The 14,737-nt window shown below is 41.1% G+C and overlaps 1 protein-coding gene and 1 long non-coding RNA gene across 3 annotated transcripts in view; one reads left to right on the top strand and one right to left on the bottom strand.

Annotated features, from left to right (window-relative positions):
- The window catches only part of NTNG1 (netrin G1), a 350,074-nt gene that overhangs the window by 238,526 nt on the left and 96,811 nt on the right, over nucleotides 1-14,737 (bottom strand). The window lies entirely within an intron of this gene.
- Nucleotides 4-13,556, top strand: LOC140698527 (uncharacterized). Its single transcript, XR_012076340.1, has 3 exons — nucleotides 4-111; nucleotides 11,967-12,047; nucleotides 13,264-13,556. It is a non-coding gene; the product is annotated as an uncharacterized lncRNA (long non-coding RNA).

Consider the following 14,737-nt stretch of genomic DNA (forward strand, 5'->3'; position numbering starts at 1 on the left):
GCCAACTAACAGATACTGGGAGCTTATCCTCCTCCAGTCTGCACACCAACTTGGCCGGAACTAAACAGGCACCACCCAGGGGTGAAGCTGTTTACTCGTCTGTCCCTCTGTGTAAGGCTCTATAATTTAACAAGTGGTGACGTTCTCAGAATTGTAATTAATTTGGTACTGGATGGTAACTTAATGAACTAATATCACAAGGAGCTAATGACTGAACCGTGTGAGATGAATTAGCTCTAAGACATAATGAATAGTCCTAGAAAAAAGTACAGATTCTGATAGAAATACATACAGAAATGTACTCGCCCTAAATCATTTATCTGAATTAACAATCATTTACCGGTGGTAAACGGCAATCCGGAGTTGAAGTCAGGCTGCTTAACTCCAAAGCCTCTTCACTTGACCTTTGCACTCCAAGACACCCTGGAAGGCCAGATCCAGGACTGAGAGGCTGCCAGTGGGAACAGTGCTGGGCACCTCTGGCTGTTTACACCAGTACCTGAACTTACTAACTACAATGAACTTTTGTGGTCATCATCTTGGCCACCATGGTCATTGTATTCATCTTTTATCATACAGGTAGTTTATGTGTATTATCTGTTTTAAAAATCTGGAAGTGGACATAGAGAATGAACTATGGTTACCAAAGGGGAAAGGGCAGGGGAGGGATAAATTGGGAATTTGGGATCACCAGATGCACATTACTATCTATAAAATAGATATACAACAGGGACCTACTGTACAGTACAGGGAACTGTATTCAATTTCTTGTAATAACATGTACTGGAAAAGAATCTGAAAAAAAAAATACGTGTATGTATATGTATAACTGAATCACTTTGCCATACACCTGAAACTAATAACACTGTAAATCAACTACACTTCCATATAAAACAATTTTTTTTAATCTGGAATATTAGGGATATTTGTCTTTGTTCTACAGGTGAAGAAATTGAGGTTCTAAGAGTCAATACTTTGTCTTACATTTAATAATTACCAGAAACTGGTTTCAAACCCATCTTTATCTGACCCCAAAGTCCAAGCTCATGCCCACTCTACCACAATACCTCCTTCATCCACTGGAAATCAAAATATGGATAACACATTAAAAGTTATCCATTGCAGGAAGCACTCACTCCATGTGGTACAAGGAAAGCTAACTCACTCATCCTTGAAACTGATTAGTAATTGTACCATGGGGCTGTGATCTCTACCAAGGCCAACCACTGAGTCAGATGCAACTACTCTACATTTCAAGGCTCTGAGCGTTAAAGTAATATGTTCAGTTTTTGGCAGGCCTAGAAAGAATAACTCACTTTTCTGATACTGTTTAAAAACCACACTCCTATATAATGCCTGATTTGAAGATCACAAAAATCCATCAGGAATCTTATTATTATTATGCCATTTTAAATATAAGGAAATCTACATACGGTCAAAAATAAAAAGGAGAAGAAGGTGGGAAACAGAATTTTAGAGCATTTGCTTCGGTAATGTATACAGAGTCAGTAATTCAAATTCTACTCTAGTAACTCCATCTTTCCAGAACCCTAAAAATGTCCAGCTCCCAGCTACGCTTTACCCTGTCTTCAGCCTACTTATCTCCTGGAGCCCTCTCTGTTCCTCCACGTGGGACAAATCCTGCAAGGACTGCAGACTTCCCTGGAGTCTGTCTGATGTAGACAGTCCAATGGTGGGTTGACTGGGACCTGAAGTAAAGGACACTGTACTTACCTTTTCCGTCCACAATAATACTGGCACCTTATACGACTGTTAGGCCTAGGGATGTTCAGAAATAAGAATGTCTTGTGATATTTCTTAGGGATTCAAGCTTTCATAACTGTTTTACAAGTGCTTGTAAAACTAGTACAATACACAGCAAAAATCCAGCAAAAATAACTCAGCAATAAACATCCAGCAAAACATAATAATAAAAAGAAACTACACATTTTAGGATTAGTAGCAGTATTACCACACTTCATACTCAGTTTCCTCAATTTGTATTCCATATTTTACCTTCTTGAAGAATTCTAGGACCAGTCTTCGCTATCTTTACAAATAAACCAAATTCCCAGAGACCACAGAACAGTGTTTCTTTAGGGAAAAAAAAAAAAAAGAATCACTTTTCAGGGTTATTAACATATTCCCATGGGTCTACAGAGCACAGCAACTCTGAGGGAAAATGCATCTCCTTCCTCTAGAAGAGAAACCACCACATTTTTTTCCAGCCCCCCTCAGAGGATCCGCATCATTTCCAATAGAATTCTTAGTAAATGCGGAAATACACGACACTATGACTTATGTAAAGGAATTACTTGGGACTCCAAAAAGAATGTTTTGAAGCCAGAAAAAGTCTTAAAAAGTTTCTGTGAACTGTCACGGCATAACAAACTTCGGAGAAGTGGGAAGGGAGGTAAGATATTCAGGGATGAGCTTCACCACTCCCCACAGAGCAGAAAGCACACTAGCACCTCCACCTCTAAGCATTTTTCCAACTGCTGCTTCTTTCAGAGCAGACTCTTTTTCAGAAGTCCTCATTTAAAGAAAAATGAAAACAACTCTGTAAAGTACTAACACATCATAAACTCTTGCAGTACAAATAAGTCGCTCAAGACAGACGGGATTAAGAGCCTGAGAGGGCAGCAGAGGAATCCTCTCCTTCCAGCCTTGGTATTGCTTGTTGTCTTTTATTTTCAAAGAAAGCATACTTAATGAGAAAACGATATCAAGTGCATACGGAGGTGGCTGAAAAGGCCAGTGCTGGATCAACTGAGGGCATGCACGGATCGAGCACAGAACTGGCTGTCCTTTACTCAATTAGTAGTGAGGCCACAGATCCAAAGTGGGGGCAGCTATCGAAAGGCCCCTTCTTCGTTTGTAACATTTCCACTCTCCGAACTTGCTGCCAGCTCAAAGTCTTGCCTCTGTATGAGCAGTTCTGATCTGTCCAGTACCTTGCTGGGCTGGCTGGGCAGCTCTTCCATCTAGCTTCGAAGCCAGTCTGAGGCTTTGTCTCATTGCATCCTTGGGCTTTTTTTTTTTTTTTTAAAGAGTCATTGCTCCACTGACAGCAGTTACTTGGATGTCATGAGCAATGATCAGCCCAACAGAGATGCACTGGGGAAGCAATGCCTCCATGCCTGATGGGCTGACCATGGCACACGACCACATTCATTACCCTTTGGTCTGGCCGCTATGTTCACACACCCGTGACACCAAAGGATACTCTTCCCTGGCTGATAGCGATGTTTTTGGTTGATCCAGGCCTTAGAGCCTCATCCGAATTAGAAAACTATTAACATCTAAAGATAAAACCACCCAGAGCCATGCTTAACTTCCCTGAGCCTCAGTTTCCTTATGTGTAAAACTAGAATAGTTAGAACACTATCTGCCTCATGAGTTTATTGTGAGGTTATTGTAAATTACTTAGTCCAGTGACTGGCGTGCAGTAGTCACTTAGTCAATGACACTAATTATTATTGTTGTTTCTCAGCTTCTAGAAAGATGTGATGACTCCAAGTGCCTGTGATAAACTAACATGGGAATTAATAGCCATTGCAGGCGTGAGTGTCTGGCTTTCTGTAAACACACAAGGAGTTCACTGTAACCAAGGTAGAAATTTTCGCTGGCGTGTTAGGTCAAAAGCAACTAAATAAATGGATTTTATTGTCCACAAAGTAACGATGAAGTCTGACCTCATAGATGTAAAATTTTCTGGCATGTATAAAGCAAGCACTGATCAGTGTTTCAATACTAAAAAAAGATCAAGAAAGTGAGAGAGAAGAGAAAGAAATTAATGCCTAAGCTCAGATGAGTTATCAGTGAAAGGGACAATGCTGTTTTTGTCTTGGAGGTGTCATTTCAATTTTGCCTTTAGAAAAGAATCCTGGACTCAAGTTTCATCTAGCAAAAAAATTGTAATGTTCTAAAGTTGATGCAAGAATAGCTTATACGGATTGTCTGATACTTGCGTAATACTTGAATAAGAACAAAGGACCCATAGATGACCTACTGTCTAGAAGGCATACAAATAGGTATTCTTTAAGAAACTACTAAAGTAAATGTCTTCATTAGTCTTGGATTCTGGCTTCAGGTAATTCAAGAAGAACCAGTTAACATCACTGAAAGATGACCTGGGAGGATTCATGTAATGGTATCATTTCATGATGATGTTCTGTTGAAACTCCAGTGACAAAGTCTCTTTGAAAGAGATTTAAGAAGGAAGCAAGTGTACCAGATATAAATAAATTATAATGGAGAGTTTCTGACGCTGAAAAAAATAAAAGTCCGTGTGTGTGTGTGTGTGTGTGAGAGAGAGAGAGAATGCTTGTCTGCAACTTGAGCCAGAAGTAACTTTAGTCAAAAATTCAAAAATATAGACATATCTTGGTCTATCTGGATGCCTGCTGGAACAGTTCCAACACAATTGATTTGCTCGAGGGACTGGGAAGCTAGCTAGGCAAGAGTGAATCCTAAGGAAGGAATGATAAGGCACATAAACATAATTTAAGGTTAGTGCCATGGAACATAAAGCCAAGCACTTACTGCTTAAGGCATCCTCCAGCTCATGACTGAGTCCTGGGGAGAGGAGCGCTCAGCACAAACTGAAAGGGAGGATTAGAACCTCTGCACTATCCTAGACACCTGGGCCAGTCTGGTCCGGGTACTCACGTAACAGTTAATAGTGGCCAACATTTACTGAGCCCTCCCTCTGGACCAGGTACAACCCTATGAGGTAAGTACTGTTGTTGGCCACACTTTACAGATGAAGAAATCCAGGCAAAGGGAGATTAAGTACTTGCCCGTGGTCACACCATAACCTGACAGAAGGGCTGAAACTCAGGGTCTGTGGAGGAACCACACCCTCACTCGGAACCACTACAGCTCAGGGAGCAAAATCTTCAAGTGGAGAACTGGGTGCTCCCTACTACCCAAAATATACCAAGGCAGCTTTGAGGATTCGGGATTTCTGGAGACCACAGCAAGCCACTGGTGCTTCCTGGTTAACAGTCCCCTTGACTCCGTGTTTGCGTGGAGACACTAAGAGTGGAGGCAGCTTCAGAGGCATCACAGGTCCCCACAGCGTCATCACTTCGGGAAGTTACAACATGCAAGGAGGAAGCCCGCTGACAGCCTCTGGCATCTGGGAAGACTGTGAGGGAATATCCTTGGAATCAGGAAATCTTTACAGATTGATGAAGGACACACAGTAACAAATGGGCAGACAGTGAGAGAAATATTGTTCGCTACCCTGTATTTCACCCCTATGCAGACGTGGCCAGGAGAAACCACTTTAGGTGATAAGGGAAGTCAAGGTGCCAGAAACGCGGCTGGGTAGGAAACTGCCATTTGTGCGCCTGCTGCGTGCTGCGCCCTGCGCGCTGCACTCTGCACCTGTACCAGACTGCCCCGGAGGCGTGCGCATCTACGCGTGTTTTATTCCTGAGAAACAAAACTTTTGTCACATTAATGACAAAATTCTCTTACACAATGAAAGAGGGAAAAAGGAACATGAACACAACATTTGTGTCAGACGCAACGTTTTACTTCCTGACTGTGTTAATGATTGTATTTGAACAGCAGGGGGGAAAGAAAAGACCTAAAACAGTGCATCACATTTAGCGTTCAACATCTGGGATCAATTCAGTCAAATTAAGACTCACAGAGTTCACCAGGACATCATGGAGGTTCTTTTGTGGTTGTTCTACAATATAGCCATCATATATTACATCTGTATATACTGCATAATTGACACTGGATAAAAAGTGGCTTTAAAACAAAACAAAACCAGACTCCTGTTCAAATTCTGCCTCCTCTCACAAGCTGCATAACTTTGAACAAGATACTTAATCTCTCTGAATCTCATTTCATTTGTCTATAAAATGCAGATGACATTTGCCTGTCTCAAAGCATAAATGTGAGGTTTATATCAGACAGTGCTTGGCAGGTGCTTAGGACAGTACTGGTCCCACAAAGCAAAGGTCTGCATGTTATTTCTTTAGTCTATGGTTGTCCCTGGTGGGTATTTGAGTAATTACAATGTTAATTATTTGGAAGGAATTCTATTAAAAAAAAAAACAAAAAACCTCTGGATTATTCAAATTTCTTTATCAGTAAAGCAACTGAGGATAAAAAAACAAAATCCCAATTTTATCTTGATACACATGAGAACCTCTTGGGATAGAGAGATTTTGTCTGCCTGATACACACCAATGTCACATTTTCCATATATAGAAAAATATAACCAACACGTATTGACTACTTACATCATGCCAGGCTCTGTGCTAATTTGCTTTCAGCATCTAAATTAATTCCCACGAAGGAGAAAGATAAGGTTTACATAACATACATATCTTGCTCAGAGGCTCACAGCTAGTGAAGTGATTTAGCTGGGATTCAAACCCAGATCTGTTTAATTCCAAAACCATGTGTGAAGCCTTAATCCATGTTGTCTTCACTCTCCAAAAAGCTTGTAGAAGCATTTACATATATTTTTACACAGAAACTTTCACTGAAGACAGGCAAGTTTTCTTTGTTTGTTTTTTTAATTTTTCATTCCTTTTTCCTTTGTCCTGTGAACAGGTGCCTCTCACCTGCCTTTGACCTATCAGATGGGTGTAAATATCTCGTGATATCCTATGGCTGTGATATCTGCTGATCCCAGAACTGACACTGAGTGCCCCTTTCCGAAGTCAAGCTCTTACCCAGAATCTTTGACCAGTAAAGGGAAATGGCTAAGTTTTCCAATTTCACCCCATTGATATCTTATGTTCTGGTTAAACGGTAAATTAGTGTTTTCCTTGGGACAATCTTCTTTTATTAGAGATACCCTCTGGGTCTATGGACTGAGTGGCAGTAGCAGTAGAAGCAGTAATCAACATTTATTAAACATTTACTGTATGCTAGGTACTATACTAATTGATAAATATGCATTGTGCATTTACTGCCCACTGTAACCTTATGAAGAAAGTGACGATCACACAACAGGCGAGAAACTAAGCCTCGGAGTCTCAGAGCTAACAGTTTGCAGAGTTGGGTCTCCAACTGGATTCTTCCCGACATAAACATCTATATTTTTAAGCACATTAGGTTTGGCCTCAGTTATAAAATGTGAACCAGGATGTTATTTAATTTCTCATTATTCCTGCATAATTAAATGAACATACTGCAATCCTGCAGCTTCTGTTAAATACCATGCAATACCTCAGAAGAAAAAGCGGACAGTAATCCAGCAGGGAGCACTTAAAACTGCAGCGTTCTAGGCAGGGAAACAGAATCAAATCCCATTTAGCAAAGTCTTCTGGGACCAACAAATGTCTGACCACAGAAACTACCCAAACACTGCTTCTCAGGGGACCACCCTCTTGATGAGGTACCTGTGTCATAAGGGTGTAGAGAGGGTGAGACAGTCTGACAGCCGGGAAACTGAGACTCATTACTTTGGAGATGACGGTCAATCACCAGAATTAGACAACAGTGACCAATGAATGCATGTGGGTGTCCAGAGAAGCAACAATTTTCTTGAAAATATGTTTCTTAAATCTTAAATCTCCGTGCCAATGGAGTCCTTTTAAGGACTGATGGCAGTCCTTTTAAGGGACAGCAACCCCCAGAAAGTAAGCCTCAGTTTAGGGGTTTATATCCTCAAACTCAGACTGATCAGATCGTCAGGTTAGGTTAGGAGCTGTGTCTGACTGTAACACCTTAGCAACTGCATACACATGAGCTTTTCCTTGCATGATGCCAATACATCTTCAGGGATCCATGCATCCTCTCTTGTGTGTCATCCCTTGTGATCCTAGGCACCTTTCTATAAAACAGGTGGCCAACATTAGAGTAAATTATTTAGCCTATAGGAATGGGAAGAAGTTAACTCGCTTATTAGGGATCAAATCCATAACTTTGTTCTCTAATAAAAGCATCTCAATACAACTGGGAGAAATTGTTCAAAATTCTCATGTAAATAATACCTGTATTCTATAAACTCTCACTGCTATTTTCAACAGTTCTATCCCCATTCTTTCATAAGATGACTTCTTTCTCCTATCCAAGGGCTTATGCCTTAATCTGACATAATCCCAAACTGATTCTTCCAGGATTTTATCCCTACTTCACTCTGTTTCTATCTTACCTAACAAGCCAGCAAAAATATTCTCTGATCTTAAAAAATTAAAAACAAAGCCTTTTTTTGGTCCTATTACCCCCAGAGATACCAATTTCTCAGTCCATTCACATCTTTCAAGAACAATGTTTATTATTTCATTTGTGTTATGAAACCAGCTTCAATTATTGAAAAATCAGCAAATACAGTTAAGCCAAAGGATGAAATTATCACCCTCATGCAACTACATGGATATAACCTATGTATTATTTTAGGATACAGCCTTCTACCTTTTATTGTATGCATATGAATGCTTTTAAACAAAAAGTAATCATTCTGATTTACACTGTATCTTACTTAAAAACACGTAACTAATGTTTTTCCATGCCATTAAACATTCTTATATTCTTGAACCATTAAAGGACACGATTGCCCTCCTCCCAGTCCCCTCACTCTCTAGTCTCTTGTCCACATAAACAGGTCCTCATCTTGTTAAATTCAGCATCCTTTTCTCACTTACCTCCTTTTTTGACCAATTTGCAATACAACACAGGATATGACACTACGATCATACTTTCTTCCAGAAACTCTACAACCTCAGTTTACGTGACCTTCATACACACACACACACACACACACACACACACACACACATACCACCACCACCACCATTTCCAACCAACCGACAGCCTACTGATGAACCACCTGCATCACAAGCTGCTTTCCTAGCAGCTTCTCTCCTACTCTCTATCATACCAAAGGTAGGCATTTTTCCCATTTAATAAGGGCAGAAACCGAAACTCAGAATAAATGACTTGTCCAAAGTCACAGTGGAGGCATTTAAGCTATGTTTTCAAAATGCATACTCTTTGGCTCCCCTCCAGACCTACCCTACTGATCAGAATCTGTAGCGATAAGACCCAGGAGTCTGTCTTTTAACATCACATGCAGGTTTATTCCAAGGTACACTAATGTCACAGAAGCACTGGCTCAAGAGTCCCTTTCTCTTAAAATGAAATTCAAGCCCACCTCACACCTTTGATTTCTTTCTGAGCTCCAGGACGAAACTTCTAGCTTTCTATTAGACACATAACTCGGTGCCTCCAGATGAATTCTGATGGTCCTCTTATCCAACCCACCACTTCTGCTCCTATTTCAAAAAGCACCACGGGTCTTCCCATTCCCCAGGCTCAGGCCCTGGATGGAATCTGCCTACCCCTTCACCCCAATCCTCTAAATTAAATGACTGAGTTCTGCTGGCTTTTATCACTGCAACATTCTTCACAACTACATCTTCTCCATTTCCGCAGGCATTGTTTCAATCATCTGGCAATATCTGGCGCACTTAATATGTGCTTGGTAGTGTACGGTTGTGGGGGATTCTAGAGGTATTGCTGTGACTAACAGCAAAGGTTTAACAAATGTTCACGCGTTTCCATTGTACGCCAGGCCCTATGCTAAGGACTTTGCCTATGCTAAGCCATTTCATTTCCACACCAATGTTAGAAATTAGTCTTTGTTCTCATCCCCATTATACAGCTGAGAGCTGGGTGAATTCATCCAGAGTCACGCAAGTTCTAAACGGCAGATCCAGGAGACAGAAGCAGGTTTTTATATGTCTCTCAATCCCACTTTTAACCAGTAGCTTATAGAGTCTTCACCTGCCACAGCTTTCATTCTGGCGGGATTAGGAGGCAGGTACAGAGAAAAAGACCCCTGAAATGAAGAGAAGGAAGTATCTAGCATGTTGGAAGTACGAGCTGTCATGCAAGGCCCCAGGAGGGCTACCATCCAGACTCAGCGGGTGACCTGATGAACAGTTCGCACAGGTCCAAGTGCACATGGGTTCAGGCATGTGCCAGGGGCCAGCCACAGGCCCTCCACTATGCTCAGTGAAGATACAAGCTTTGCACCTGGCCTTCCACCTCCAGTTCTCATGCACCTTATGCTCTGACCAAATGAATGGCACTCTGTAGGCAGCACTGCTCTTTCTTTGCTTCAAATGTTCCCTCTACCTGAAAAGCCCTTCCTTTGCATTTTGGTAGGTGAAGACAGTAGGCATGCCTCAATGCCTGGCTCAGATGTCACCTTTGCCCCCTAGCCACCCGGATCTTTCCACTGTGGTCTACCTCCGCCAGAATCGTCCACTGTTGAACCTGTGTCTGTGTTAGGGCGTGCATTAGTTTTGCCTTAGAGGTGTTTGTTCACTTGTTTGATTTTAAACATTTTCTCTTGCCTATAGAGCTGCCCCAGGGTAATCGTTTATGTATCACAACCCTGCACAGCCTTACCACAAAAGCTAATACATATTGGTCTCTTCACATTAGGTTGAACTGAATGAAATTGCCTTTTTCATAGGTCAAAAATGGTGAATACTGGCAATTCATGTGTTTCAACCTAAACACGGGTCAAGTACCCAGCTAAGCAATTTACACGTGATACCTCAATTAATCTTCACAATAGCCCTTTGAAGCAGGTGCTGAAATCATCTCCATTTTATAGACACAGTAACCAAGGTTTGGAGGAGTTAAGTGATTTGCTCAAGGTTACTCTGATAATAAGTGGACGAGTTTAAGTTAAAAACTGATTGGAAGGAAACAGATCAAAATGGTAACATAAATTGCCTCAGTGGTGGGATCAAGGGAAACAGATGTCATTTTAACTCATTTTCTGCATTTTTCTCTTTTCCATAACAGGAAGATAGCACCTGATTGTGAATAAGAATGCTACTTTTAAAACTAACAAATGCATAGTTACAATAATAAACAGTATTTATTAAGCACACACCTTGTGCCAAGGATTGTTCTAATCCTTTAAATCTTTCACTGTTTACAACAATTTTATGAGATACAGTCTGATAAATGAGGAATCAGGCTAAGGAGGTGAGGATTTCCCAAGGTCGCACTGCTAAGTGGTGGAGTGAGGGCTTGGGCAAGCAGTCTGACTGCAAAGACCATTCTCTTCACCTTTAAACCATGCATAGGCACAGAAGCTGACACCATAGATAAAGGATATATTTTAAATGGCAAGAAACGCAAACGTGTTAATCTAAATCAAGGTTTAAAATGCATGCAAAAATTTGAATGAATTTGGTACCTTAATTCCCCATTGCATAAAATCACAGGCTGGCTCTTTAAAAAATGTTCCACCTTTAAAGGCAGAATTGCTTGTTTACTAGTTTCTCCAAAAAAAAAAATCATGATTAGGAAAAGCACAAAGGCACAGAGTCTTTGTGATGGTTGAGAATCCCGAGTACAAAAGTTACTTCTGATTCTGCCACAGGAATTCTTCAGCTAGACCTAATTAGGTCCAAAATGTCACTGAGGAACTAGTCATAGCTAATTTAATAACTGGCCTGGGAGGATAAAGCAGGCGAGGGGAGGAAGCAGGGAAGACAGGGAAGGCTGAGTAGGTACCAAGAGGAGAATCTGTTTTGGGAAAAGCAGTTTCCAAGCAGGGCTTTGGGAGCTGCCTTCCAAGCATGCATCCCTTGGTCTGCATGCTCTCTGAGATGGGGAGCACAGATGGAGAAGGCATGGCGGGGGCTTTAGTGCTGACGGTTAGCCGAGTCTTAATAATATGTCCTTTAACATGATTTCTTGTGGCAGTCTCTTTGGACAAGCTGTTGTGCTTTTCATAGGTTCCAGATGTTAGAGCCATGATGCAAAAAATTGAAACAAGTGTAATGGGCTTGATTGTGCAAAATCAGATCGATTCAAATTAGTTTATGAGCCTACTAGACATTAACAGTCAATGAGTTTACAAGAGATTAAAACTGAGAGCAGCACTAACTATGGTATTTCATGACAGAATAAGGAGTTTAACAGCTAAAATGAAAATATTTCATTTCACTTTTATCTAACAGTAATTTTCAAATCATCCCAGAATATGTTTGGCTGTGAAGCTTGGCACTTACCACTGCATCTTTTAAAAGCAGAATTCCAAGGTAAGAGAGAGCATTGCCTTGGAGCATTCCCAGTGGGCATTGCCTCTCAATGGTCACCTCCGTCACCCACATAACTTGCTTAGAGTAAGTAAATACACCTAAGAGATTGAGCATATAATGGGCATATAGTAGGTGCTCAATATGTGATGTTTTCTTTCCCCTTTCCTTTACACCACAAAAGCAAGAAGCCCTTTCTGGCTTACTGTAGGAACAAGTGGACACAGATAAGTGTATATTAGGTTAAATGGAGTCATACACAGCTAGTTTTCTTCTGTGAATTCTGGAGAAAGTAGGCAGCGTCCAGAAGTTCCAATGAATAATGTACTATTCAAAGCTCAGTAGTATCAAGATTCTTTTACAAAAACAAGGTGTACCTATGGACTTTTCACACGTTCAGTGACAAATTAACAAGGAGAAAAATGGCTTGACATTACTGTTCATACAACAAAATTAAATAAGCACAGGTTTTGGAGACAAAAGGATCTGGTTTTGAATCCAAGTTTCAACATTTACCAGCTACGTGATCGTAAGGAAGCCCCCTGTCTCTCAGGGAGTCATTGTGAAACAGACAGTCCTTTCCTTGCAGTGCTGTTACGAGAACTCAAGATGAGATGTTGAAAGCACTAGTGCAGTCCTCTGGCAAACAGCGCCCGTCAAGTATACAACGTTATAATGGATATTCAAGTGACTCGTTACTATTAAGCTTGTAACTGATAAAACGGTAATACCGATCTGAAGATTCGTGACAAAGTCACGTGGGTTAGACTACTGCAGTAGAGAGCAAATGGGAGTATTTGCTCTGAAGGTCTGACCAAACCCTCAGCCTCCTGGTTCTCATATAACGCTTTCCTCCAAGAAAGCAATAACATCTCATGCTGATTTTCTCCTCAGAGATTTATGAGTATTAAATATATTTTAATATATCTATAAAGAGATTTAAGCTCTTTTCGGAAATAAAGCTGAGGGAGCCATTGATCAGAATTTGACGCAGGTATAATTTCACGGCTGGGCTGCATTTTTTCCAAATACATTTCTCCCCATAAACTGGTGGGAAATTCAGTATTTCATTTTCTGAATATTGCCCAAATGAATTGTGGAAGTCCAGCAGAAGTGCCTGATTGTAGTTTCATTAGACTCCTTTTCCTTTAGGCCATACAGGTGCGATGAAAGAAGAAAGAAAATTAATTAAATTTATGGGCATGTTTATACCCTCCAGGTGTCATAAAATGTACTGGCGCAGACATTTTTCAAGTAATTAAGCAGACATCTCTGTGTTTCCTAATGAGTTGCTGCCCTTCCCTTCCTAATCTGGTGAGCGATCTCATCACCTGCCTTCTGTCAGCTGACGGGCTTACTCCCTGGATGAGCTCAGCCTTCCATCCTCATGCTGCAGTGTGCTAACGGGACTGCATGGATACAAACACGGGATCCTCCTGTCTGCAGACATCTCCCCAAGGGTCAAGCAGTACTTGCAGTGGGCGTGGCGGTTTAAGAATACTAAAGTGACCTTGTTTGTCTCTTACATGTATTATTGAAGTTGCTGGTTTAGATTATTAAAGCGACATTACAACTGAGACATGCTCAAATATTCAAATACTGATGTACATTTACATATACATGCTCAAATATAGATTATATTTTATAGTACATATATATTACATTTAATATAAATGAAAAGAGAACAACTAATTCGGTCTGGGGCTTAAATAAGACAAAATTTGAACTACCTCTTAAGGATGCATTAACAAAATTTTGAGAGAGAAAGTAGAGCTGAGACAGAATTCCAGCAGAGGTAAAGGCCACATATACGACGCTTCAATTCAGCCAGCATGGCTGCAGACACCAAAGACCCTTAAAGAGCACCGGGCTTAGTTGAGAAAGCAAACAAACATACATCAACTAATTAGGGTTCTAAATAATAGACAATACATATAGTTGACTGTGTTACACAGTAAGAGCTGAACAAGTGGATATTCAGAGGAGACACACAAGGACTATGGTATACGTGAGGACGGGGAAGGTAGTCACCTCGAAGAAAGAAGAAAGGGAGGCTAAGCTGAGCTAAGTCGGAGGGTGGATAGAGAAATGGGAGAGGGGATTCCAGAAGAGGAAGTGTTATGAACTCAGCATTTACAGGAGCACCGATGGCACGGCTCTCCCCAGAGCCAAGGTGGCACTGGAAGCAGCAGTCAGCAAGATCAGGGAGGCACAGAGGGCCCAGATTACAATGGAAGGCTTAAAAGCCAGGAAGAGAGGTTGAATTCGAAACTTCTGTGTGGACTTCTTGGCAGTGACATATAATCAATTCTTAAAAAAAAAAAAGAATCACTTGAAGAAATCTTAAAGATCAACTAATCTAAACCTATCCTCCCTGCACAACCTTTTCACACAAGAAGAAATATATAGAAAATAGTATTTTATTAAGATTCATCTGGCAATGACACAAGGATAGCCCGAGTCCCAGGCGCTCCAGTGGACACTTCATCTTCCCCCGAACCTCTCTGCCTCCCGGCTCCCCCTCTCGACACAGCGGTGCCTTCATCCATGGCTGGACCTGAGGCTCCCTCTCCCTCACCCACCCTCAACTGCTCAGTAACCCCATCCTGGCAGTTTTATCTCTTTATTCTCTCTTAAAGCCATTCCTTTCCTCTGTCCCCAGGACTACTGCCTTAGCTCAGGTCTTTGTCATT

The sequence above is a fragment of the Vicugna pacos genome, chromosome 9, assembly GCF_048564905.1.
Source record: "Vicugna pacos chromosome 9, VicPac4, whole genome shotgun sequence".
NCBI classification, from domain to species: Eukaryota; Metazoa; Chordata; class Mammalia; order Artiodactyla; family Camelidae; genus Vicugna; species Vicugna pacos.